General features: G+C 42.9%; 1 long non-coding RNA gene across 1 annotated transcript; it reads right to left on the reverse strand.

Moving 5' to 3' along the window:
- Positions 1-693: 693 nt before the first annotated feature.
- Positions 694-21,153, reverse strand: LOC120438583. Its single transcript, XR_005612002.1, has 4 exons — positions 21,093-21,153; positions 3,719-3,892; positions 1,438-1,614; positions 694-858 (listed from the first exon to the last, which is right to left on the reverse strand). It is a non-coding gene; the product is annotated as an uncharacterized LOC120438583 (long non-coding RNA).
- Positions 21,154-26,786: the final 5,633 nt, after the last annotated feature.

A 26,786-nucleotide genomic window follows, 5' to 3' on the forward strand; every position in this document is an offset into this window, starting at 1 on the left:
CTCCCTTCCTCCTGAGATAAGAAACATCACTTCCCTCCCTCTTTTTAAGTCCAGACTCAAAACTCACCTTTTCCCAATAGCCTATTCCACATAAACCTTTACACCCTGCTACTTTAATTTATTATATTCACTTGCTTTACATTTTATCCTTATAATTTTGTAAATTGTTATGTTTGTTGTTGTTATTGCTTGTGTACAATGTCCTTGAGTATTTTGAAAGGCGCTTTCTTAAAAAAAATGTATTATTATTATTATTATTATTATTATTATTATTAAAAGCAGGAAAAGATTAAGTCCAAGTCATTCCTTTGATTCCAATCAGCACATTTATTGAAGGATCCACATTAAACATTAAGCAGTGATTCATCCACTGAGGCTCCAACTGCACAGACACATGAAAACATGATATTTATCTTATAAAAACATGCTGTTTATTATTCAGAGGTGTTTGAAAGCCTTTCCAGGTGAGTTTGATCCAGGAGGGTCTGAAGCCAGAGTCAGACAGAGACTGTGCAGAGACTGTAGAAGGACAGAGCAGCAGCAGAGCAGTCCAGATACACTGATGATCCTCTGTCAGATCCAGAGGGATACACAGGGATGATGCTGGACTCTACATTGTGTCTGACAGTGGAGCTGTTCTCAGAGCAGTTCACTCTGCAGCACTGACAGTCATCTGCACTTCTTCTCATTCCTCTGTCAGTCACTGCTGGATGAAGCTCTCCACTCCACCTCCCAGTAACATGGCCCAGTCAGAGCGTCTCTACACACAAGCTGCTGCTGCTTCAACCTCTCTGGATCATCAGGACACAGCTGCTCCTCTTTCAGCACACACACCATCCTGTTTACAAGTAGCCCCACCTGCAGAAAGAAGAAAGAAGAGCAGAGGAGATAAACGAGTGTTTCCAGAGACTCTTCATCAGCTGTCAGTCAGTGATGCAGCACATCCAGTATAAAGAGCAGCAGGGACTTCAGTGCTGGGACTGTACTATGACTCATTGTTGCTTCACTTTTTCTAATCTTTGGATTTTTATTGAAGTTGATGAAAATGTTTTTCACTCTTAGTTTGAGTTTGGACTTTCATTCATTAGAAGAACCTTGGTGTGTCCACTCTGAGCTCTGTAGGAACCCCAACAACAAGCCCAACAATCCAGATGGACGGTTCCAGCTGTTAACTGGAGGAATTCCATCCAAACATCTGCTCTCACTAAATTCTTCCTCACCTACAGACTGTGTTCTTCACTGCTTTAAACTTGGAAATGAATGCAGTCATTGGTCTGCGTGCTGCTTTGTTCAGAGAGCTGATTGGCTGTTTTCCTTCTCACAGCTTCACTGAGAAGCTGCAGCGCTACAGGAAACACTGGATCTTTGTTTCATACTGACTGTGTTTAGTACAATACTGCTGACAGCACCATCCACTCATTCCAACACTCTACTTACCAGAGAGTCTCCAGTCTGCAGTCTGGACTCTTCTTGAGATCAGACAGCTGCTTCACATCTCGATGTTTCAGGCTGTAGTTCCCTCTCAGGTCCAGCTTTCTCAGATGGGAGGGGTTGGACTTCAGTGCTGCTGCCAGATAATCACAGCTGATCTCTGAAAAACCACAGTTTTCCAATCTGTATAAAGAATGAAAGATGTAAGTTTATCAGACAAAGTGGAAGCTTGAAATCATTCAGTGTTTCATAATCTGTTCCGAGCTGAAGAAGGTTCAGAATGTAGAAGTTTAGAAAATGGAAACTCCAAACAGCTGAAGCCAACAGGAAGCAGCTTCAAACAGGAAACTGTGCACAGTTTCAGACTATATGCCCGATGAAGCCAGTTTGATTTTGGAGATTTTATTCTCTGTTCTATGACTAAGTCCTTGAATCACCTCTTCCAGTTTGTCCAACAAAAAAGACTAAGTATTGGAAATGTGTTGTGGCTCCATTAGGGGAGCTTCTAAATGTGATGTGATGGCCCCTCTGGGACTGAGGAGAGCTCAAACTGAGCACAAAGTTGTTCCAGTCTGTACCAAAGACTATTTACTGGAAGTGAGGGACTGCACCACCTGGGACATTTTACTCACTTAGATCATCGATTTTTACTTACATTTCTTTCTGGGAAAAATGGGGATTACTTTGAAAACAGGAACAATTTTCCCCGATAAGCAGCCCTGGATTAGTAAATCAGTCAAACATGTTCTCAGTCAGAAGAAGCTGTCTTGTTATGAGGGATAGAAGAAAAAGATTGAGGCACATAAACTTGTTCAAAGAGAGATAAAGCAGCTAAAATCAGGACTAAAGGTAAACCAGACGATGAGCTGAATAAATGACACTCAAGGCTGGCTTGGAATGGAATGAAGTCCATGGTGGGGATGCAGAACAAGGACAAAAGATGACTGTGATGCTGAATAAGCAGAAGAGTTGGACTCAGTTGATTTCACCTTTGATATCATTTCAATGAAGAGCTTTGTGATTTTAGGAAAGCTGGTAGCTCTGAGAGTCACACTGATGAGGTGTTTGTGTGTAAATGTCTTAGTGGGACCAAAGAGAGAAAAAGCCCTGGTCCTGATGCTGTGGGAGGGAAATGATTGAAGTGTGCTGTGAGGAACTGACTGGGAGATTTTCACACATTTTCCAGTCCTCCTTGGAACAACAGGAAGTTCCCAGTATATGGAAACAAAGGTTAAGTGTCCTATGGCACTCAGTGATGATGGTCCTTTGGCCCCACCCCCTCCACCTCTTTTTAAAGGAACTAACTGTAATATGAAGCTTCAAATAAAACTAAGACTTCCTCCACTAGGTGGCAGTCTCTGACGTGAACGTGTAAAGTGTTAGTGTAGTTGGCCTGTAGTCAGAAACAGCAAAATGCAGAATTTGGGCTGAAATTGGGAGAAGTGGTTAGCACTAGTGCCTTTAAGCAAGAAGGTTGTAGGTTGAAGCTTGTTGGTCAGCTGGGCCTTTCTGTGAAGGTTGGACGTTCTCCCACAGTCCAATGAAATGCTGCTTAGGTTCATTGGTGCTTCTAAATTGGCTGTAGGTGTGGACGTGAGAGAGTGCTTCTCTGTCTCTCTCTTTTGGCCCAGTGGTGGACTGCTCACCTGTGCTGGTGGACCATGCCTGTTATTAGCCTACTATTAGCATCATCAAACAGAAAACTGATAGAAACTAACAGAGTTGATAAAGATTAAAGAGAAATGTGATGATTTAAAGCCTTTGAAGTGCTTCAGATAATCTCTGTCCACTTCTGTCCACTCATTCATTCATGTAAGCTTCTAATCCAGCTTTGATCTTCACAGTCTGCTTTATGAAACTCATTCTAACCCTGAATGTCAGAGTGTTCCATCTCTTTTCCCATCATTCATGCTGGCAGTGGAGGAGATTTGGATGTTGGACTGTGTTTTCGAAGATGTGTGTATGTTTTTTGTTGGACTGCTGTCTGTAAAGCAAACGACCATTTTGGTTTGGATTTCAGAGTCAGACAGACTTTAAGGTGGAATAAAGAGTTTTAGAGTTTCACAGTGAATTATCCAGTGGCATTTTTTTCTTCTTCTTTGAAGGTTTGAAATGTGAACATTGTTGTGCTACAGTCAATGTACGAAACTAGAAAAGAAGAAAACAGACTTTACCATGAGGATCCTCAGTTTGGATCAGTATAATATCAGCCTGATGTCTGCAGTTTAGTGTCAGCACAACTTTGACATCATATTCATCTCAGCACAACTAAAACATGCTGACTGACCTCAGAGATTCAAGTCCACATCCTGGACTCTCTAGAAAACCACACAGATGCTTCACTCCTGTATCCTGCAGGTTGTTCTCACTCAGGTCCAGCTCTCTCAGATGGGAGGGGTTGGACTTCAGTGCTGCTGCCAGATAATCACAGCTGATCTCTGAAAAACCACAGTCCCCCAACCTGTTTAAAGAATGAAAGATGTAAGTTTATTAGACAAAGTGTGTGCTTCAAATCATTCAATGTCTCATTATCAGTTCAGAGCTGAAGAAGGTTCCGAATGAAGTAGTTTAGAAAATAGAAACGTCAAATAGCTGATGCCAACAGGAAGCAGCTTCAAACAGGAAACTGTGCAGAGTTTTCCGACTATAAGCCTTGAAGCAGCCAGTTTGATTTTGGAGATTTGAATCTCTGTTCTGTGACTAAGTCCTTGAATCATGTCTTCCAGCTTTTCCAACAAGACAGACAAAGTATTGGACGTGTGTTGTGGCACCATTAGGGGAGCGTCTGAATGTGATGTGACAGCCCCTCTGGGTCTTTCAGATCACAATACTGAAGAGAGCTCAAACTGGGCACACAGTTGTTCCAGTCTGTATCAAAGACTCTATACTGGAACTGAGGGACTGCTTTCACTGTACCCACTGGGACTTTTTAAAGGCTCATGTTCTCACTTAGATCATCGATTTCTACTAACATTTCTTTCTGGGAAAAATGGGGATTACTTTAAAAACAGGAACTATGTTCACCAATAAGCAGCCCTGGATAAATAAATCAGTCAAACATGTTCTCAGTCAGAAGAAGCTGTCTTGTTATGAGGGATAGAAGAAAAAGATTGAGGCACATAAACTTGTTCAAAGAGAGATAAAGCAGCTAAAATCAGGTCTAAAAGTAAAGCAGAGGATGAGCTGAATAAAGGACACTCAAGGCTGGCTTGGAAAGAAATGAAGTCCATGGTGGGGATGCAGAACAAGGACAAAAGATGAATGTGATGTCGAATCAGTAGAGGACTTGGACTCATTTGATTCCAGCTTTGATATCATTGATTTCAATGAAATATGACATTTATATCACTAAATTATTATGAGCCATTTTTAATCTTTTACTTGGGACAGAACAGATTTCAAAGAAGAGCTTTGTGATTGTAGCAAAGGGCTGGTAGGCTCGGAGAGTCACACTGATGAGGTGTTTGTGTGGAAATGTCTTAGTGGGATCAAAGAGAGAAAAAGCCCTGGTCCTGATGCTGTGGGAGGGAAGTGGTTGAAGTGTGCTCTAAGGAACTGACTGGGAGATTTTCACACATTTTCCAGTCGTCTTTGACACAACAAGAAGTTCCCAGCATATGGAAACAAAGGTTAAGTGTCCTATGGCACTCAGTGATGATGGTCCTTTGGCCCCACCCCCTCCACCTCTTTTTAAAGAAACTAACTGTAATCTGAAGCTTCAAATAAAACTAAGACTTCCTCCACTAGGTGGGAGTGTGTGGTGAGAAAGTGTTAGTGTAGTTGGCCTGTAGTCAGAAACAGCAAAATGCAGAATTTGGGCTGAAATTGGGAGAAGTGGTTAGCACTAGTGCCTTTAAGCAAGAAGGTTGTAGGTTGAAGTTTTTTGGTCAACTGGGCCTTTCTGTGAAGGTTGGATGTTCTCCCACAGTCCAATGAAATGCTGCTTAGGTTCATTGGTGCTTCTAAATTGGCTGTAGGCAGTGTTGGGAAGGTTACTTTTAAAATGTATTCCATTACAGAATACTGAATACATGCCCCAAAATGTATTCTGTAACGTATTCCGTTACGTTACTCAATGAGTGTAACGTATTCTGAATACTTTGGATTACTTAATATATTATCATGCTGTTTACAACTACGTGAATGTACTATTGCTGTGATTTATTACTGTTACTGAAGGTCCGCGGCTCCGAACCGTAGTAAAGGGACCTCGGCTAATACAGTGGGTTCGTGTAGCGAAAAATAGCTTTACTTTGTTGTCTGGGTCACTTTTGCTTGCCAGAGACAGAGAGAGGCGTTGAAAGGCTGCTCCAACGGAACTCATTTTTTCCGGAGGAAAACACGAACACAGTGTACAGTTGAGTCTTAATAGCTTACTTACAGCTGGGCTCGTCAGGCACTCTTCTTGGCTGCAGTGGTTATTAGGGCCCGAGCACAAAAGTGCGAAGGCCCTATTGTATCTGCTCTGTTTCTTCTTCTTATTAGGGCCCGAGCACCGAGAGTGCGAAGGCCCTATTGTATCTGCTCTGTTTATTATTATTATTATTATTATTATTATTATTATTATTATTATTATTATTATTTTTCATTGAAATGAATTGCCTTTTTGGGGGCTTTAACATGCTCAAAAACTCATGAAATTTTGCACACATGCCAGGTCTGGTGAAAAATTTATTATTTTAATGGTTTTACATATGAGCACTGGGAAATGGCTCTAGAGCGCCACCTATGCGTTGTTAAATGCAGCCCTACGACCACATCGTTTGAGCTACATGTCTGAAATTTGGCACACATGTGTATCATGCCGAGACAAACAAAAAAGTCTGTGGTCCCATTGACGCAAACCCAACAGGAAGTCCGCCATTTGCAAGTGAAGGTGACATTTTGGCTCTAATTTTGCCATTTCCATGCCTCGAACTTTTGCGAACTCCTCATTGGAATTTCATCGTACAAGCTTCATATTTGGTCAGTGTCAACTACACATCTGGGCCATGTTAAATTGCGGAGCTTTTGAGTTTTCGGGATACGGTGAGGCCGTGGCGCCACGGCGAATTTCGATGACTCGCCATGAAAATCTTATTGCCTCTCGTTCTGTCATACATTGTCCGACCTTGACCAAAGTGGACACATATGATAAGGCTCCACCCTGAACATATTTCAACTGCCATATATGACACCAGGGACAGCGCCACCTAGTGGGAACAGGAAATGTCATGTTTTACACTTTGGGGTACAGTATTGTAATGGGTGACATCTGCAGTCTCAAATTTCTCCAGGAAAGCCTTAAGGAGTTGGTCTTGGGTTACAGAGAAAACTGTGAGTTTTCGCTGAAGGTGTGATCTCAGCAGCATGGCGAACATTGAGGTCTCGCCATGAAGAAACAAATTAGTGTAACTCAATGAAATCCAATCTGATCAGTACCAGATTTTACAGGGATGATGTCAGACCCGCCCTGAACAGATTGATATGCCCATTGTCAGGAATACGTAGAGCGCCACCTAGTGGCACCAGGAAATGTCATGTCTTTCATTTTGTTGTACTGATTTTCACAGGTTCATCGTGGCCACCTCAAAAGCGGTGAGTGTCACCGTCAGTCCTTCATGATGCTTCTGTGCGAAAATTGTGACTTTAAACTGAACGGCGCACCCTGGTGGCAACGCGGTTCACCATGAAAGACGAAGTGGCTTTTGAGGGGCTTGGAAATTTTAAAAAGTCTTGGAATTTGGCCCAAACCTCCAATGTGATGAGGGATTTCTTTTTATATGTTCATTTTCCTTGAACAGCGCAAAATGGCTCCACAGTGCCCCCTACAAAATTTCAAAACAACAGCCCCTGCTCTGTGTTTTATGTATGAGTTTGAAACCTGGCAAGCTTATTGGAGATATCAAGATGTACAAAAAAGTCTCTTGGAGCAATATCCCAAATCCAACAGGAAGTCAGCCATTTTAAAATTAAGGTGTAATTTTAGCCACTTTTTCACCTCTTTTCAGGCCTCATACTTTGACGAACTCCTCCAAGGGATTTCATCAGATTAACCCGATCTCCTGTGTGTGGAATCTAAAGACCTTTGTGATGTTAAATTGCGAAGCTTTTTTACGTTCAGGGAAACGGGTGGCCATGGCGGCACGTGGAGTTTCAATCCCTCGCCAAAAAGCAGTAATCTGCTGTCACTCAAAACACAATGTCCAATCTCTCCCAAAGTTCGCAGGCGTGATGAGACTCAAGGTCGGAAATGTTTGTTATCCCATTTGTCAGTAATGGTTAGAGCGCCACCTAGTGGGATGACTATAATAATGATTGAATGAGATGAATCGTTAGCTGGTGGTTCTAGGCATGAATTCCATCAATGTGACATCAGATCGGACGTGCTGGTTGTAGGTGTTGGGCGTGGCCCCGACGTGCTAAAAGTGCGAGGGCCCTCATAACACTGCTTGCAGCTTTAATTGGGGCCCGAGCACAAAAGTGCGAAGGCCCTATTGTATCTGCTCTGTTTCTTATTATTATTATTATTAGGGCCCGAGCACTTCGAGTGCGAAGGCCCTATTGTATCTGCTCTGTTTATTATTAGGGCCCGAGCACTTCGAGTGCGAAGGCCCTATTGTATCTGCTCTGTTTATTATTATTATTATTATTATTATTATTATTATTATTATTATTATTTTTTACCGAAATGAATTGCCTTTTTGAGGGCTTTAACATGCTCAAAAACTCATGAAATTTTGCACACATGCCAGGTCTGGTGAAAAATTTTGTATTTTAATGGTTTTACATATGAGCACTGGGAAATGGCTCTGTAGCGCCACCTATGCCTTGTTAAATGCAGCCCTACGAACACATCGTTTTAGCTACATGTATGAAATTTGGCACACATGTGTATCATGCCAAGACGAACAAAAAACTCAGTGGGACCATTGACGCAAACCCAACAGGAAGTCCGCCATTTGGAAGTGAAGGTGACATTTTGGCTCTAATTTTGCCATTTCCATGCCTCGAACTTTTGCGAACTCCTCATTGGAATTTCATCGTACAAGCTTCATATGTGGTCAGTGTCAACTACACACCTGGGCCATGTTAAATTGCGGAGCTTTGAGTTTTCGGGATACGGTGAGGCCGTGGCGCCACGGCTAATTTCGATGACTCGCCATGAAAATCTTATTGCCTCTCGTTCTGTCATACATTGTCCGACCTTGACCAAAGTGGACACATATGATAAGGCTCCACCCTGAACATATTTCAACTGCCATATTTGACATCAGGTACAGCGCCACCTAGTGGGAACAGGAAATGTCATGTTTTACACTTTGGGGTACAGTATTGTAATGGGTGACATCTGCAGCCTCAAATTTCTCCAGGAAAGCCTTAAGGAGTTGGTCTTGGGTTACAGAGAAAACTGTGAGTTTTCGCTGAAGGGTGTGACCCCAGCAGCATGGCGAACATTGAGGTCTCGCCATGAAGAAACAAATTAGTGTAACTCAATGAAATCCAATGTGATCAGTACCAGATTTTACAGGGATGATGTCAGACCCACCCTGAACAGATTGATATGCCCATTGTCAGGAATACGTAGAGCGCCACCTAGTGGCAACAGGAAATGTCATGTCTTTCATTTTGTTGTACTGATTTTCACAGGTTCATCGTGGCCACCTCAAAAGCGGTGAGTATCACCATCAGTCCTTCATGATGCTTCAGTGCGAAAATTGTGACTTTAAACTGAACGGCGCACCCTGGTGGCAACGCGGTTCACCATGAAAGACGAAGTGGCTTTTGAGGGGCTTGGAAATTTTAAAAAGTCTTGGAATTTGGCCCAAACCTCCAATGTGATGAGGGCTTTGTTGTTATGTGATCATTTTCCTTGAATAGTGCAAAATGGCTCCACAGCGCCCCCTACAAAATTTCAAAACATCAGCCCCTGCTCTGTGTTTTATTTATAAGTCTGAAACCTGGTAAGCTTATGGATTATATCAAGATGTACAAAAAGTCTCTTGGAGCAATATCCCAAATCCAACAGGAAGTCAGCCATTTTAAAATTAAGGTGTAATTTTAGCCACTTTTTTCGCCTCTTTTCAGGCCTCATACTTTGACGAACTCCTCCAAGGGATTTCATCAGATTAACCCGATCTCCTGTGTGTGAAATCTAAAGACCTTTGTGATGTTAAATTGCGAAGCTTTTACGTTCAGGGAAACGGGGTGGCCATGGCGGCACGTGGAGTTTCAATCCTCGCCAAAAGCAGTAATCTGCTGTCACTCAAAAACACAATGTCCAATCTCTCCCAAAGTTCGCAGGCGTGATGAGACTCAAGGTCGGAAATGTTTGTTATCCCATTTGTCAGTAATGGTTAGAGCGCCACCTAGTGGGACGACTATAATAATGATTGAATGAGATGAATCGTTAGCTGGTGGTTCTAGGCATGAATTCCATCAATGTGACATCAGATCGGACGTGCTGGTTGTAGGTGTTGGGCGTGGCTCGACGTGCCAGGGTGCGAGGGCCCTCATAACGCTGCTTGCAGCTTTAATTATTATTATTATTATTATTATTATTATTATTATTTTTTACCAAAATGAATTGCCTTTTTGAGGGCTTTAACATGCTCAAAAACTCATGAAATTTTGCACACATGCCAGGTCTCGTGAAAAATTTTGTATTTTAATGGTTTTACATATGAGCACTGGGAAATGGCTCTGTAGCGCCACCTATGCCTTGTTAAATGCAGCCCTACGAACACATCGTTTTAGCTACATGTCTGAAATTTGACACACATGTGTATCATGCCGAGACAAACAAAAAGTCTGTGGTCCCATTGACGCAAACCCAACAGGAAGTCCGCCATTTGCAAGTGAAGGTGACATTTTGGCTCTAATTTTGCCATTTCCATGCCTCGAACTTTTGCGAACTCCTCATTGGAATTTCATCGTACAAGCTTCATATTTGGTCAGTGTCAACTACACACCTGGGCCATGTTAAATTGCGGAGCTTTTGAGTTTTCGGGATACGGTGAGGCCGTGGCGCCACGGCGAATTTCGATGACTCGCCATGAAAATCTTATTGCCTCTCGTTCTGTCATACATTGTCCGACCTTGACCAAAGTGGACACATATGATAAGGCTCCACCCCTGAACATATTTCAACTGCCATATATGACACCAGGGACAGCGCCACCTAGTGGGAACAGGAAATGTCATGTTTTACACTTTGGGGTACAGTATTGTAATGGGTGACATCTGCAGTCTCAAATTTCTCCAGGAAAGCCTTAAGGAGTTGGTCTTGGGTTACAGAGAAAACTGTGAGTTTTCGCTGAAGGGTGTGATCTCAGCAGCATGGCGAACATTGAGGTCTCGCCATGAAGAAACAAATTAGTGTAACTCAATGAAATCCAATCTGATCAGTACCAGATTTTACAGGGATGATGTCAGACCCGCCCTGAACAGATTGATATGCCCATTGTCAGGAATACGTAGAGCGCCACCTAGTGGCACCAGGAAATGTCATGTCTTTCATTTTGTTGTACTGATTTTCACAGGTTCATCGTGGCCACCTCAAAAGCGGTGAGTGTCACCATCAGTCCTTCATGATGCTTCTGTGCGAAAATTGTGACTTTAAACTGAACGGCGCACCCTGGTGGCAACGCTGTTCACCATGAAAGACGAAGTGGCTTTTGAGGGGCTTGGAAATTTTAAAAGTCTTGGAATTTGGCCCAAACCTCCAATGTGATGAGGATTTCTTTTATATGTTCATTTTCCTTGAACAGCGCAAAATGGCTCCACAGTGCCCCCTACAAAATTTCAAAACAACAGCCCCTGCTCTGTGTTTTATGTATGAGTTTGAAACCTGGCAAGCTTATTGGAGATATCAAGATGTACAAAAAGTCTCTTGGAGCAATATCCCAAATCCAACAGGAAGTCAGCCATTTTAAAATTAAGGTGTAATTTTAGCCACTTTTTCACCTCTTTTCAGGCCTCATACTTTGACGAACTCCTCCAAGGGATTTCATCAGATTAACCCGATCTCCTGTGTGTGGAATCTAAAGACCTTTGTGATGTTAAATTGCGAAGCTTTTTACGTTCAGGGAAACAGGGGTGGCCATGGCGGCACGTGGAGTTTCAATCCCTCGCCAAAAGCAGTAATCTGCTGTCACTCAAAAACACAATGTCCAATCTCTCCCAAAGTTCGCAGGCGTGATGAGACTCAAGGTCGGAAATGTTTGTTATCCCATTTGTCAGTAATGGTTAGAGCGCCACCTAGTGGGATGACTATAATAATGATTGAATGAGATGAATCGTTAGCTGGTGGTTCTAGGCATGAATTCCATCAATGTGACATCAGATCGGACGTGCTGGTTGTAGGTGTTGGGCGTGGCCCGACGTGCCGGGGTGCGAGGGCCCTCATAACACTGCTTGCAGCTTTAATTAGGGCCCGAGCACAAAAGTGCGAAGGCCCTATTGTATCTGCTCTGTTTCTTATTATTATTATTATTAGGGCCCGAGCACTTCGAGTGCGAAGGCCCTATTGTATCTGCTCTGTTTTTTATTATTATTATTATTTATTATTATTATTATTATTTTTTACCGAAATGAATTGCCTTTTTGAGGGCTTTAACATGCTCAAAAACTCATGAAATTTTGCACACATGCCAGGTCTCGTGAAAAATTTTGTATTTTAATGGTTTTACATATGAGCACTGGGAAATGGCTCTGTAGCGCCACCTATGCCTTGTTAAATGCAGCCCTACGAACACATCGTTTTAGCTACATGTCTGAAATTTGACACACATGTGTATCATGCCGAGACAAACAAAAAAGTCTGTGGTCCCATTGACGCAAACCCAACAGGAAGTCCGCCATTTGCAAGTGAAGGTGACATTTTGGCTCTAATTTTGCCATTTCCATGCCTCGAACTTTTGCGAACTCCTCATTGGAATTTCATCGTACAAGCTTCATATTTGGTCAGTGTCAACTACACACCTGGGCCATGTTAAATTGCGGAGCTTTTGAGTTTTCGGGATACGGTGAGGCCGTGGCGCCACGGCGAATTTCGATGACTCGCCATGAAAATCTTATTGCCTCTCGTTCTGTCATACATTGTCCGACCTTGACCAAAGTGGACACATATGATAAGGCTCCACCCCTGAACATATTTCAACTGCCATATATGACACCAGGGACAGCGCCACCTAGTGGGAACAGGAAATGTCATGTTTTACACTTTGGGGTACAGTATTGTAATGGGTGACATCTGCAGTCTCAAATTTCTCCAGGAAAGCCTTAAGGAGTTGGTCTTGGGTTACAGAGAAAACTGTGAGTTTTCGCTGAAGGGTGTGATCCCAGCAGCATGGCGAACATTGAGGTCTCGCCATGAAGAAACAAATTAGTGTAACTCAATGAAATCCAATCTGATCAGTACCAGATTTTACAGGGATGATGTCAGACCCGCCCTGAACAGATTGATATGCCCATTGTCAGGAATACGTAGAGCGCCACCTAGTGGCACCAGGAAATGTCATGTCTTTCATTTTGTTGTACTGATTTTCACAGGTTCATCGTGGCCACCTCAAAAGCGGTGAATATCACCATCAGTCCCTCTTGATGCTTCAGTGAGAAAATTGTGACTTTAAACTGAACGGCGCACCCTGGTGGCAACGCAGTTCACCATGAAAGATGAAGTGGCTTTTGAGGGGCTTGAAACGTTTAAAAAGTCTTGAAATTTGGCGCACACCTCTAATGTGATGAGGATTTCTTTTTATATGTTCATTTTCCTTGAACAGCGCAAAATGGCTCCACAGCGCCCCCTACAAAATTTCAAAACAACAGCCCCTGCTCTGTGTTTTATGTATGAGTTTGAAACCTGGCAAGCTTATTGGAGATATCAAGATGTACAAAAAGTCTCTTGGAGCAATATCCCAAATCCAACAGGAAGTCAGCCATTTTAAAATTAATGTGTAAATTTGGCGACATTTTCCCTCTTTTCAGGCCTCATACTTTGACGAACTCCTCCAAGGGATTTCATTAGATTTACGCGATCTCCTGTGTGTGGAGTCTAAAGACCTTTGTGATGTTAAATTGCGAAGCTTTTTACATTCAGGGAAGCGGGGTGGTCATGGCGGCACGTGGAGTTTCAATCACTCGCCAAAAGCAGTAACCTGCTGTCGCTCAAAAACACAATGTCCAATCTCTCCCAAAGGTCGCAGGCGTGATGAGACTCGAGCTCGGAAATGTTTGTTATGCCATTTGTCAGTAATGGTTAGAGCGCCACCTAGTGGGACGACTATAATAATGGTTGAATGAGATGAAATTTTAGCTGGTGGTTAAATGCATGAATTCCATCAATGTGACATCAGATCGGAAGCGCTGGTTTTAGGTGTTGGGCTTGGCTCGACCAGCGGGAAGTGCGAGGGCCCTCATATCGCTGCTTGCAGCTTTAATTAGGGCCCGAGCACAAAAGTGCGAAGGCCCTATTGTATCTGCTCTGTTTCTTCTTATTATTATTATTATTATTAGGGCCCGAGCACCGAGAGTGCGAAGGCCCTATTGTATCTGCTCTGTTTCTTATTATTATTATTATTATTATTATTATTATTATTATTATTATTATTATTATTATTATTATTATTATTATTTCGGCAAATGAATCGGCCTTTTGAGGGCCTAAACATGCTCAAAAACTCATGAAATTTTGCACACGCATCAGGTCTGGTGAAAATTTACGTATTTTAATGTCCGTAGACATGTCCAGGGAAAATTGGCTCAGTAGCGCCACCTAGAAAATGAGAAAGCGAGCCCCGAGATGGGTATGACCTACATGTATAAAACTCGGAACACATATCTAACGTTCGGAGACGCACAAAAAGTCTATTATGGCCATGTCCTAAACCCAACAGGAAGTCCGCCATTTGGAAGTGAAGGTGACATTTTGGCTCTAATTTTGCCATTTCCATGCCTCGAACTTTTCGAACTCCTCATTGGAATTTCATTGTACAAGCTTCATATTTGGTCAGTGTCAACTACACACCTGGGCCATGTTAAATTGCGGAGCTTTTGAGTTTTCGGGATACGGTGAGGCCGTGGCGCCACGGCGAATTTCGATGACTCGCCATGAAAATCTTATTGCCTCTCGTTCTGTCATACATTGTCCGACCTTGACCAAAGTGGACACATATGATAAGGCTCCACCCCTGAACATATTTCAACTGCCATATTTGACATCAGGGACAGCGCCACCTAGTGGGAACAGGAAATGTCATGTTTTACACTTTGGGGTACAGTATTGTAATGGGTGACATCTGCAGCCTCAAATTTCTCCAGGAAAGCCTTAAGGAGTTGGTCTTGGGTTACAGAGAAAACTGTGAGTTTTGCTGAAGGGTGTGACCCCAGCAGCATGGCGAACATTGAGGTCTCGCCATGAAGAAACAAATTAGTGTAACTCAATGAAATCCAATGTGATCAGTACCAGATTTTACAGGGATGATGTCAGACCCGCCCTGAACAGATTGATATGCCCATTGTCAGGAATACGTAGAGCGCCACCTAGTGGCAACAGGAAATGTCATGTCTTTCATTTTGTTGTACTGATTTTCACAGGTTCATCGTGGCCACCTCAAAAGCGGTGAATATCACCATCAGTCCCTCTTGATGCTTCAGTGAGAAAATTGTGACTATAAACTGAACAGGCGCACCCTGGTGGCAACGCAGTTCACCATGAAAGATGAAGTGGCTTTTGAGGGGCTTGAAAAGTTTAAAAGTCTTGAAATTTGGCGCACACCTCTAATGTGATGAGGGTTTTCTTTTATATGTTCATTTTCCTTGAACAGCGTTTAATGGCTCCACAGCGCCCCCTACAAAATTTCAAAACAACAGCCCCTGCTCTGTGTTTTATGTATGAGTTTGAAACCTGGCAAGCTTATTGGAGATATCAAGATGTACAAAAAAGTCTCTTGGAGCAATATCCCAAATCCAACAGGAAGTCAGCCATTTTAAAATTAATGTGTAAATTTGGCGACATTTTCCCTCTTTTCAGGCCTCATACTTTGACGAACTCCTCCAAGGGATTTCATTAGATTTACGCGATCTCCTGTGTGTGGAATCTAAAGACCTTTGTGATGTTAAATTGCGAAGCTTTTACGTTCAGGGAAGCGGGGTGGTCATGGCGGCACGTGGAGTTTCAATCACTCGCCAAAAAGCAGTAACCTGCTGTCGCTCAAAAACACAATGTCCAATCTCTCCCAAAGGTCGCAGGCGTGATGGGACTCGAGCTCGGAAATGTTTGTTATGCCATTTGTCAGTAATGGTTAGGCGCCACCTAGTGGGACGACTATATAATGGTTGAATGAGATGAAATTTTAGCTGGTGGTTAAATGCATGAATTCCATCAATGTGACATCAGATCGGAAGCGCTGGTTTTAGGTGTTGGGCTTGGCTCGACGCTATAGGGGTGCGAGGGCCCTCATATCGCTGCTTGCAGCTTTAATTATTATTATTATTATTATTATTATTATTTCGGCAAATGAATCGGCCTTTTGAGGGCCTAAACATGCTCGAAAACTCATGAAATTTTGCAGACGCGTCAGGTCTGGTGAAAATTTACGTATTTTAATGTCCGTAGACATGTCCAGGGAAAATTGGCTCAGTAGCGCCACCTAGAAAAATGAGAAAGCGAGCCCCGAGATGGGTATGACCTACATGTATAAAACTCGGAACACATATCTAACTTTCGGAGACGCACATAAAAGTCTATTATGGCCATGTCCTAAACCCAACAGGTAGTCCGCCATTTGGAAGTGAAGGTGACATTTTGGCTCTAATTTTGCCATTTCCATGCCTCGAACTTTTGCGAACTCCTCATTGGAATTTCATCGTACAAGCTTCATATTTGGTCAGTGTCAACTACACACCTGGGCCATGTTAAATTGCGGAGCTTTTGAGTTTTCGGGTTACTGTGAGGCCGTGGCGCCACGGCGAATTTCGATGACTCGCCATGAAAATCTTATTGCCTCTCGTTCTGTCATACATTGTCCGACCTTGACCAAAGTGGACACATATGATAAGGCTCCACCCTGAACATATTTCAACTGCCATATTTGACACCAGGGACAGCGCCACCTAGTGGGAACAGGAAATGTCATGTTTTACACTTTGGGGTACAGTATTGTAATGGGTGACATCTGCAGCCTCAAATTTCTCCAGGAAAGCCTTAAGGAGTTGGTCTTGGGTTACAGAGAAAACTGTGAGTTTTCGCTGAAGGGTGTGACCCCAGCAGCATGGCGAACATTGAGGTCTCGCCATGAAGAAACAAATTAGTGTAACTCAATGAAATCCAATGTGATCAGTACCAGATTTTACAGGGATGATGTCAGACCCGCCCTGAACAGATTGATATGCCCATTGTCAGGAATACGTAGAGCGCCACCTAGTGGCACCAGGAAATGTCATGTCTTTCATTTTGTTGTACTGATTTTCACAGGTTCATCGTGGCCACCTCAAAAGCGGTGAATATCACCATCAGTCCCTCTTGATGCTTCAGTGAGAAAATTGTGACTATAAACTGAACGGCGCACCCTGGTGGCAGCGCAGTTCACCATGAAAGATGAAGTGGCTTTTGAGGGGCTTGAAAAGTTTAAAAAGTCTTGAAATTTGGCGCACACCTCTAATGTGATGAGGATTTCTTTTATATGTTCATTTTCCTTGAACAGCGCAAAATGGCTCCACAGCGCCCCCTACAAAATTTCAAAACAACAGCCCCTGCTCTGTGTTTTATGTATGAGTTTGAAACCTGGCAAGCTTATTGGAGATATCAAGATGTACAAAAAGTCTCTTGGAGCAATATCCCAAATCCAACAGGAAGTCAGCCATTTTAAAATCAATGTGTAAATTTGGCGACATTTTCCCTCTTTTCAGGCCTCATACTTTGACGAACTCCTCCAAGGGATTTCATTAGATTTACGCGATCTCCTGTGTGTGGAATCTAAAGACCTTTGTGATGTTAAATTGCGAAGCTTTTTACGTTCAGGGAAGCGGGGTGGTCATGGCGGCACGTGGAGTTTCAATCCCTCGCCAAAAAGCAGTAACCTGCTGTCGCTCAAAAACACAATGTCCAATCTCTCCCAAAGGTCGCAGGCGTGATGAGACTCGAGCTCGGAAATGTTTGTTATGCCATTTGTCAGTAATGGTTAGAGCGCCACCTAGTGGGACGACTATAATAATGGTTGAATGAGATGAAATTTTAGCTGGTGGTTAAATGCATGAATTCCATCAATGTGACATCAGATCGAAGCGCTGGTTTTAGGTGTTGGGCTTGGCTCGACGCGCCGGGTGCGAGGGCCCTCATATCGCTGCTTGCAGCTTTAATTATTATTATTATTATTATTATTATTATTTCGGCAAATGAATCGGCCTTTGAGGGCCTAAACATGCTCGAAAACTCATGAAATTTTTGCACACGCGTCAGGTCTGTTGAAAATTTACGTATTTTAATGTCCGTAGACATGTCCAGGGAAAATTGGCTCAGTAGCGCCACCTAGAAAAATGAGAAACGCGAGCCCCGAGATGGGTATGACCTACATGTATAAAACTCGGAACACATATCTAACGTTCGGAGACGCACATAAAAGTCTATTATGGCCATGTCCTAAACCCAACAGGAAGTCCGCCATTTGGAAGTGAAGGTGACATTTTGGCTCTAATTTTGCCATTTCCATGCCTCGAACTTTTGCGAACTCCTCATTGGAATTTCATCGTACAAGCTTCATATTTGGTCAGTGTCAACTACACACCTGGGCCATGTTAAATTGTGGAGCTTTTGAGTTTTCGGGTTACTGTGAGGCCGTGGCGCCACGGCGAATTTCGATGACTCGCCATGAAAATCTTATTGCCTCTCGTTCTGTCATACATTGTCCGACCTTGACCAAAGTGGACACATATGATAAGGCTCCACCCTGAACATATTTCAACTGCCATATTTGACACCAGGGACAGCGCCACCTAGTGGGAACAGGAAATGTCATGTTTTACACTTTGGGGTACAGTATTGTAATGGGTGACATCTGCAGCCTCAAATTTCTCCAGGAAAGCCTTAAGGAGTTGGTCTTGGGTTACAGAGAAAACTGTGAGTTTTCGCTGAAGGGTGTGACCCCAGCAGCATGGCGAACATTGAGGTCTCGCCATGAAGAAACAAATTAGTGTAACTCAATGAAATCCAATGTGATCAGTACCAGATTTTACAGGGATGATGTCAGACCCGCCCTGAACAGATTGATATGCCCATTGTCAGGAATACGTAGAGCGCCACCTAGTGGCAGCAGGAAATGTCATGTCTTTCATTTTGTTGTACTGATTTTCACAGGTTCATCGTGGCCACCTCAAAAGCGGTGAATATCACCATCAGTCCCTCTTGATGCTTCAGTGAGAAAATTGTGACTATAAACTGAGCGGCGCACCCTGTTGGCAGCGCAGTTCACCATGAAAGATGAAGTGGCTTTTGAGGGGCTTGAAAAGTTTAAAAGTCTTGAAATTTGGCGCACACCTCTAATGTGATGAGGGATTTCTTTTATATGTTCATTTTCCTTGAAGAGCGCAAAATGGCTCCACAGCGCCCCCTACAAAATTTCAAAACAACAGCCCCTGCTCTGTGTTTTATGTATGAGTTTGAAACCTGGCAAGCTTATTGGAGATATCAAGATGTACAAAAAGTCTCTTGGAGCAATATCCCAAATCCAACAGGAAGTCAGCCATTTTAAAATTAATGTGTAAATTTGGCGACATTTTCCCTCTTTTCAGGCCTCATACTTTGACGAACTCCTCCAAGGGATTTCATTAGATTTACGCGATCTCCTGTGTGTGGAATCTAAAGACCTTTGTGATGTTAAATTGCGAAGCTTTTTACGTTCAGGGAAACGGGGTGGTCATGGCGGCACGTGGAGTTTCAATCACTCGCCAAAAAGCAGTAACCTGCTGTCGCTCAAAAACACAATGTCCAATCTCTCCCAAAGGTCACAGGCGTGATGAGACTCGAGCTCGGAAATGTTTGTTATGCCATTTGTCAGTAATGGTTAGAGCGCCACCTAGTGGGACGACTATAATAATGGTTGAATGAGATGAAATTTTAGCTGGTGGTTAAATGCATGAATTCCATCAATGTGACATCAGATCGGAAGCGCTGGTTTTAGGTGTTGGGCTTGGCTCGACGCGCCGGGGGTGCGAGGGCCCTCATATCGCTGCTTGCAGCTTTAATTATTATTATATTTACATGCTTCCAGCTCCCGTTTTTGCTCCGTGACAGCTCGGACTTTTCCTTTCTCTCCCTCCCTCGCTCACAGACGCATAACGTGTATGGCAGTCCATTCTCCCTGCAGCACGGACTACACTGCCCATGAGGCTACATTCTTTAGGGCCATGCCTGTAGCATTCTGCCTTTTAGCTTAGCACAACAACAACAAAAGCGCTCTCTCACCCAGGAAACACGCAGAGAGAGAGCGTCACCCTGTAACCATGGCAACCGTAACGCTGCCGCCTGGAACAACAGAACATAGCTGTCAAACAAACCCAAACAATCCTGACCCGCGACAATATGAAACAGGAAAGTACCGCCGTGTAATCCATGTATTTCAACAAAGTAACTGTATTCTGAATACCACCTTTTTAACCGGTAACTGTAACTGAATACAGTTACTCATATTTTGTATTCTAAATACGTAACGGCGGTACATGTATTCCGTTACTCCCCAACACTGGCTGTAGGTGTGGATGTGAGAGAGTGCTTCCCTGTCTCTCTCTGTTGGCCCTGTGATGGACTGCTCACCTGTGCAGGTGTACCACGCCTCTTGCCCTATGACAGCTAGGGCACAGGCTCCAGCCGTGTGAGCCTCAGCTGAATATAGCAAAAATTATTCACAGATGGTCTGAAATTCACCAGTTAGCAATTTGGTAGATAGCTATGACATGCTAATCCCATCCAGCAGCTGTATTCGAACTGTGAGCTGATCCCTGCTGAGCCAAAGCACCGGCACTTTTTAATATACAAATGACAACCTTTAATCGAAACCTATTGGGCAGCATCTTATTAGCCTGCTGTTAGCTTCATTCCACAGAAAACTGAGAGAAACTAACAGAGTTCATAAAGAATAAAGAGAAATGTGATGATTTAAAGCCTTTGAAGTGCTTCAGATGATCTCTGTCCACTTCTGTCCACTCATTCATTCATGTAAGCTTCTAATGCAGCTTTGATCTTCACAGTCTGCTTCATGAAACTCATTCTAACCCTGAATGTCAGAGTGTTCCTCCTTCTCTTTCCCATCATGCTGGCAGTGGAGGAGATTTGGATGTTGGACTCTGTTTTGGATGATGTGTGTATGTTTGTGTTGGACTGCTGTCTTTAAAGCAAACGGACATTTTGGTTTGGATTTCAGTGTCAGACAGACTTTAAGGTGGAATAAAGAGTTTTAGAGTTTCACAGTGAATTATCCAGTGGAGAATTTTTCTTCTTCTTTGAAGGTTTGAAATGTGAACATTGTTGTGCTTCAGTCAATGGACCAAACCAGAGCAGAAGAAAACAGACTTTACCATGAAGATCCTCAGTGTGGATCAGTATAATATCAGCCTGATGTCTGCAGTTTAGTGTCAGCATAACTTTGACATCATATTTTTCTCAGCACAACTAAAACATGGTGACTGACCTCAGAGTTTCAAGGCCACATCCTGGACTCTCCAGAAAACCACACAGCTGCTTCACTCCTGAATCCTGCAGGTTGTAGTTGTCACTCAGGTCCAGCTTTTTCAGATGGTAGGGGTTGGACTTCAGTGCTGCTGCCAGATAATCACAGCTGATCTTCAACAAATCACAGCTCTTCAATCTGTATAAAGAATGAAAGATGTAAGTTTATCAGACAAAGTATGAGCTTGAAATCATTCAGTGTTTCATAATCAGTTCAGAGCCGAAGAAGGTTCAGAATGTAGAAGTTTAGAAAATGGAAACTCCAAACAGCTGAAGCTGTTTTCAGGCTTTATGCCCTGATGCAGCCAGTTTGATTTTGGAGATTTGAATCTCTGTTTTGTGACTAAGTCCTTGAATCATCTCTCCCATTTTGTCCAACAAAAAAGACTAAGAATTGGACATGAGTTGTGGCTCCATTAGGGGAGCTTCTAAATGTGGGTCTGTCAGATCACAGCACTGAAGAGAGCTCAAACTGGGCACACAGTTGTTCCAGTCTGTACCAAAGACTATTTACTGGAACTGAGGGACTGCTTTAACTGCACCAACTGGGACTTTTTAAAGGCTCATGTTCTCACTTAGATAATCGATTTCTACTTATATTTTTTTCTGAGAAAAATGGGGATTACTTTGAAAATAGGAACAATTTTCCCCGATAAGCAGCCCTGGATAAGTAAATCAGTCAAACATGTTCTCAGTCAGAAGAAGCTGTCTTGTTATGAGGGATAGAAGAAAAAGATTGAGGCACATAAACTTGTTCAAAGAGAGATAAAGCAGCTAAAATCAGGTCTAAAGGTAAAGCAGAGGATGAGCTGAATAAAGGACACTCAAGGCTGGCTTGGAATGGAATGAAGTCCATGGTGGGGATGCAGAACAAGGACAAAAGATGAATGTGATGCTGAATCAGCAGAAGAGTTGGAATCAGTTGATTTCAGCTTTGATATGATTGATTTTATACTATTATAACTGCGTGTTGGATACAGTGTGTATGTTAACGCAGGTCAACAGCAAGCCAAACTCAATTTTCATGAGCCAGGAAACTGAGCGTCTTGCTCCTTTATTACGGTCTTCTCGACAGCTTACAATCTTTTACAATTGTGGCTTGAATAGCTCGATGAAAGTGCTGAGTGAAAAGCCATTGCTTTCGATGGTGTATATAAAGGTTCAGGCCACAGGAGATGAAGTTTAAACACAGAAAGGCAGTTTTTCGGTACAATGTTTTTTCCAAACTGACTGCAGCTTCTGCTTCCCACAATGCATTGTGAACACAGATTACTCTTTCAAAATAAGATACAGAAAAACTAATGCTGAATGTATAGAACATATTTTTAACTAAATGACTCTCTTTTTTAACATAAATTACCACAGATGAAATATGATATTTATATCACTAAATTATTATGAGCCATTTTTAATCTTTTACTTGGGACAGAACAGATTTCAAAAAAGAGCTTTGTGATTGTAGCAAAGGGCTGGTAGCTCTGAGGGTCACACTGATGAGGTGTTTGTGTGGAAATGTCTTAGTGGGATCAAAGAGAGAAAAAGCCCTGGTCCTGATGCTGTGGGAGGGAAATGACTGAAGTGTGCTGTGAGGAACTGACTGGGAGATTTTCACACATTTTCCAGTCCTCCTTGGAATGAAGTTCCCAGTATATGGAAACAAAGGTTAAGTGTCCTATGGCACTCAGTGATGATGGTCCTTTGGCCCCACCCCCTCCACCTCTTTTTTAAAGGAACTAACTGTAATCTGAACCTTCAAATAAAACTAAGACTTCCTCCACTAGGTGGCAGTGTCTGATGAGAAAGTGTTAGTGGAGCTGGCCTGGAGTCAGAAACAGGAAATTGCAGGATTTGGGCTGAAATGGGGAAAAGTGGTTAGCACTAGTGCCTTATAGCAAGAAGGTTGTAGGTTGAAGCTTGTTGGTCAGCTGGGCCTTTCTGTGGAGGTTGGATGTTCTCCCACAGTCCAATGAAATGCTGCTTAGGTTAAAACGTCTTGATGCATTCTCAATCATCCAGGAAAGTAAATCTCCAAAAGTTGAATCTGTTCATCTGGACGTAGCGTTTTGTGGGAGAAACGTTTCGTCACTCATCTAAGTGACTTCTTCAGTCTCAGCTGACTGCAGGTTTCCCCAAACCTTATAAACAGTACATTTGCATAATGACTGAAACCAGCCCACTGAAGGAACAATGGGCTGTGAGGTCAGTTCCTTAATCATAATTATGCAAATTCCCATGACCATTGATCAACAATCACTGACCAAAACCCACTGATCAAAGAACACTGATCAATGGCCATGAGTACCATTCACAGAGAGTTGGGGAATGGCTGCAATCACAGCATTGTAAGATGCTGTGATTCAACTTTTGGAGAAATGCTGCTTAGGTTCATTGGTGCTTCTAAATTGGCTGTAGGTGTGGATGTGAGAGAGTGCTTCTCTGTCTCTCTCTGTTGGCCCTGTGATGGACTGCTCACCTGTGCAGGTGTACCACGCCTCTTGCCCTATGACAGCTAGGGCACAGGCTGCAGCCCTGTGAGCCTAAGCTGAATAAAGATATAATCTCTCCAGCGCGTCCGGGGCAGACCCAGGACGCGCTGGAGAGATTATATCTCTCGGCTGGCCTGGGAACGCCTTGGTGTTCCCCCGGATGAGCTGGAGGAGGTAGCTGGGGAGAGGGAGGTCTGGGCTTCTCTGCTTAGGTTGCTGCCCCCGCGACCCGACCTCGGATAAAGCGGATGAGGATGGATGGATGGATGGTCTGAAGTTCCCCAGTTAGCAGTTTGGTAGCTAGCTATGACATGCTAATCCCATCCAGCAGCTGTATTCTACATGTAAGCTGATCCCTGCTGAGCCAAAGCACTTTTTCATATACAAATGACAACCTTTAATCGAAAACTATTGGTCAGCATCTTATTAGCCTGCTGTTAGCTTCATTCCACAGAAAACTGAGAGAAACTAACAGAGTTGATAAAGATTAAAGAGAAATGTGCTGATTTAAAGCCTTTGAAGTGCTTCAGATGATCTCTGTCCACTTCTGTCCACTCATTCATTCATGTAAGCTTCTAATGCAGCTTTGATCTTCACAGTCTGCTTCATGAAACTCATTCTAACCCTGAATGTCAGAGTGTTCCTCCTTCTCTTTCCCATCATTCATGCTGGCAGTGGAGGAGATTTGGATGTTGGACTGTGTTTTGGATGATGTGTGTATGTTTGTGTTGGACTGCTGTCTGTAAAGCAAACGGACATTTTGGTTTGGATTTCAGTGTCAGACAGACTTTAAGGTGGAATGAAGAGTTTGAGAGTTTCACAGTGAATTATCCAGTGGAGGATTTTTCTTCTTCTTTGAAGGTTTGAAATGTGAACATTGTGCTACAGTCAATGGACGAAACTAGAAAAGAAGAAAACAGACTTTACCATGAAGATCCTCAGTGTGGATCAGTATAATATCAGCCTGATATCTGCAGTTTAGTGTCAGCACAACTTTCACATCATATTCATCTCATCACAACTAAAACATAATGACTGACCTCAGAGTTTCAAGTCCACATCCTGGACTCTCCAGAAAACCACACAGATGCTTCACTCCTGAATCCTGCAGCTTGTTGTTCTCACTCAGGTCCAGCTCTCTCAGATGGGAGGGGTTGGACTTCAGCGCTGCTGCCAGATAATCACAGCTGATCTCTGACAAACCACAGCTCCACAATCTATATAAAGAATGAAAGATGTAAGTTTATTAAACAAAGTGTGAGCTTGAAACGTTCGAGGAAACTTTCTTATTTCCACACTGATGAAAGCATCATGTTTTGATTTAATGTTGTTTTCATCAAGTCACACTGTGAAACTGTGCTGAGCCACAGCTGAACCAGCATCCCTGTACAGCAGACACTTACAGCACTTGGCTGCTTCCATTGAACCCTCTGCACAGAGCTTCAGTTTCCTCTTCAGGTCCCAAAGTGCAGAACAACAAGGTTTCAAACAACTTCGTTCCAGCAGCATCAGCCACAGAAATGCAGAGAGAATCCTTTGGATCTCTTGGTTGTGTTGTATGATTCTGTGTTTGCATATCTGGTGTCTGTGTTACTTTGTGAGGATGGATACCTCATCTACTGCAGCTCCAGATAAACAAGCTGGACCTAAACCTGGTAGCTTCACTTAGAAGACACTTGTGATGAGAATGTGTGAGAAGTTTTGTGCAGACAAGTGTGGATTTAGAGTCTGGGACAAGCTCTCCACAGTCTTTGTGGAGATCCACATTCTGCATACTGCCTGTGAGAAGCTGCAGACATTTCTCCTCCAAATCCACTGAGCAGCTGCTCGTGGTGGTATTAGCTTCATGTGTGCGTGTTAGCATTAAGCCTCGGTGACACTCTGCTGTGGACACAGTCACGGACAGCTGGACGCGTGATGGACGAGTCATCCTTCCTGTTAAACTTCTTTGAGATGAGCTCAAAGCTGCTGCTTGGGGCGTATGCACAGCTGGTTATTGTTGTGGAAATGTTCTGCAGATGAGTCCACGCACTCAGAACAAAGCTCAGTGTGGATGACGCTGTGCACGCTCCAATGCTGATTGGTTGGAAAGTGGGCGGGAGCAGGGAAGAGAGCGACAGCAGCGTTCATCAGAAAAATGCAGGATCAAATCTTGTAAATTAATACACAGAATTTAGCCATCTAAAAAATTATCTTAAAAGCAGATTCAAATTAGACATTGATACAAGCTGTAGCTTTTGTAAAACTTCCAAGGAATCTACTATAGATCTTTTTTGGTTTTGTAAACTTGTGCAAGATTTTTGGCAGAGTTTATGTGTTTTTATCTCAGAAAATGTATTTAAAGGATTTGTACTGTTTTGGAAATATGTTTTATTTGGTCTACACAAAAACCAAAGACAATTCGACTTTGATAACAGATTAACTTGTTAATTTTAATGGCTAAATTTCATATTCACAAGTCCAAATGTTTAGGAAGACATCCCTCTTTTTATGTATTCCCCTTTGAACTTGTACAGTATCTTAATTCAATTAAGAACTCCGCTAACCCAAAAGCTTTAGAAACTATGGGTGGTTGTGAAAAAATCAAGACCTTTCAATCACTTTATTCTTTGGCTTGATCAGTTACTTTTCCCCTTAGCATAATTATTTTGTAGGTTCTGAATATTGTTCATTTATTTGTTTGTCTATGGCAGTGGTTCCCAAACTTTTTTTGCTGGGCCCCCCTTGTTTAACAAGAAAAATGTTCGCGCCCCCCGTCCCCCGCGCGTGCACGCGCGCACGCACACGCACAAACACATCCTTCAACCACACACACCCATATTTTGCTCCATTGCGGTTTATTTCACACCTCAAACATTTATTAAACAATTAAGCAAATACAAATAATCTGCAATAAATTACAGGTAGTAAGAAAATAAAAAAAACAACTCTTTTACGCTCCGTCCGCACCTACACGGGTATTTTTGAACGCGCAGCTGTTTCGGGCACATGTAAACGGCGTATCGAATCACCGAGAACGGAGATTTTTTAAAACTCCTTTTTTTTGCGTTTACGTGTGGACAAGGAATACAGAGTTTGTCACGCAATGTCAAAGGTATGTGCCTTTTTCACGTCACACTGTGCGCCACGTTATTGTTTACATGAGGTGAATGGCAGATAGAGACAAAATA

This window comes from Oreochromis aureus, linkage group 3 (genome assembly GCF_013358895.1).
Source record: "Oreochromis aureus strain Israel breed Guangdong linkage group 3, ZZ_aureus, whole genome shotgun sequence".
Classification (NCBI taxonomy): Eukaryota; Metazoa; Chordata; class Actinopteri; order Cichliformes; family Cichlidae; genus Oreochromis; species Oreochromis aureus.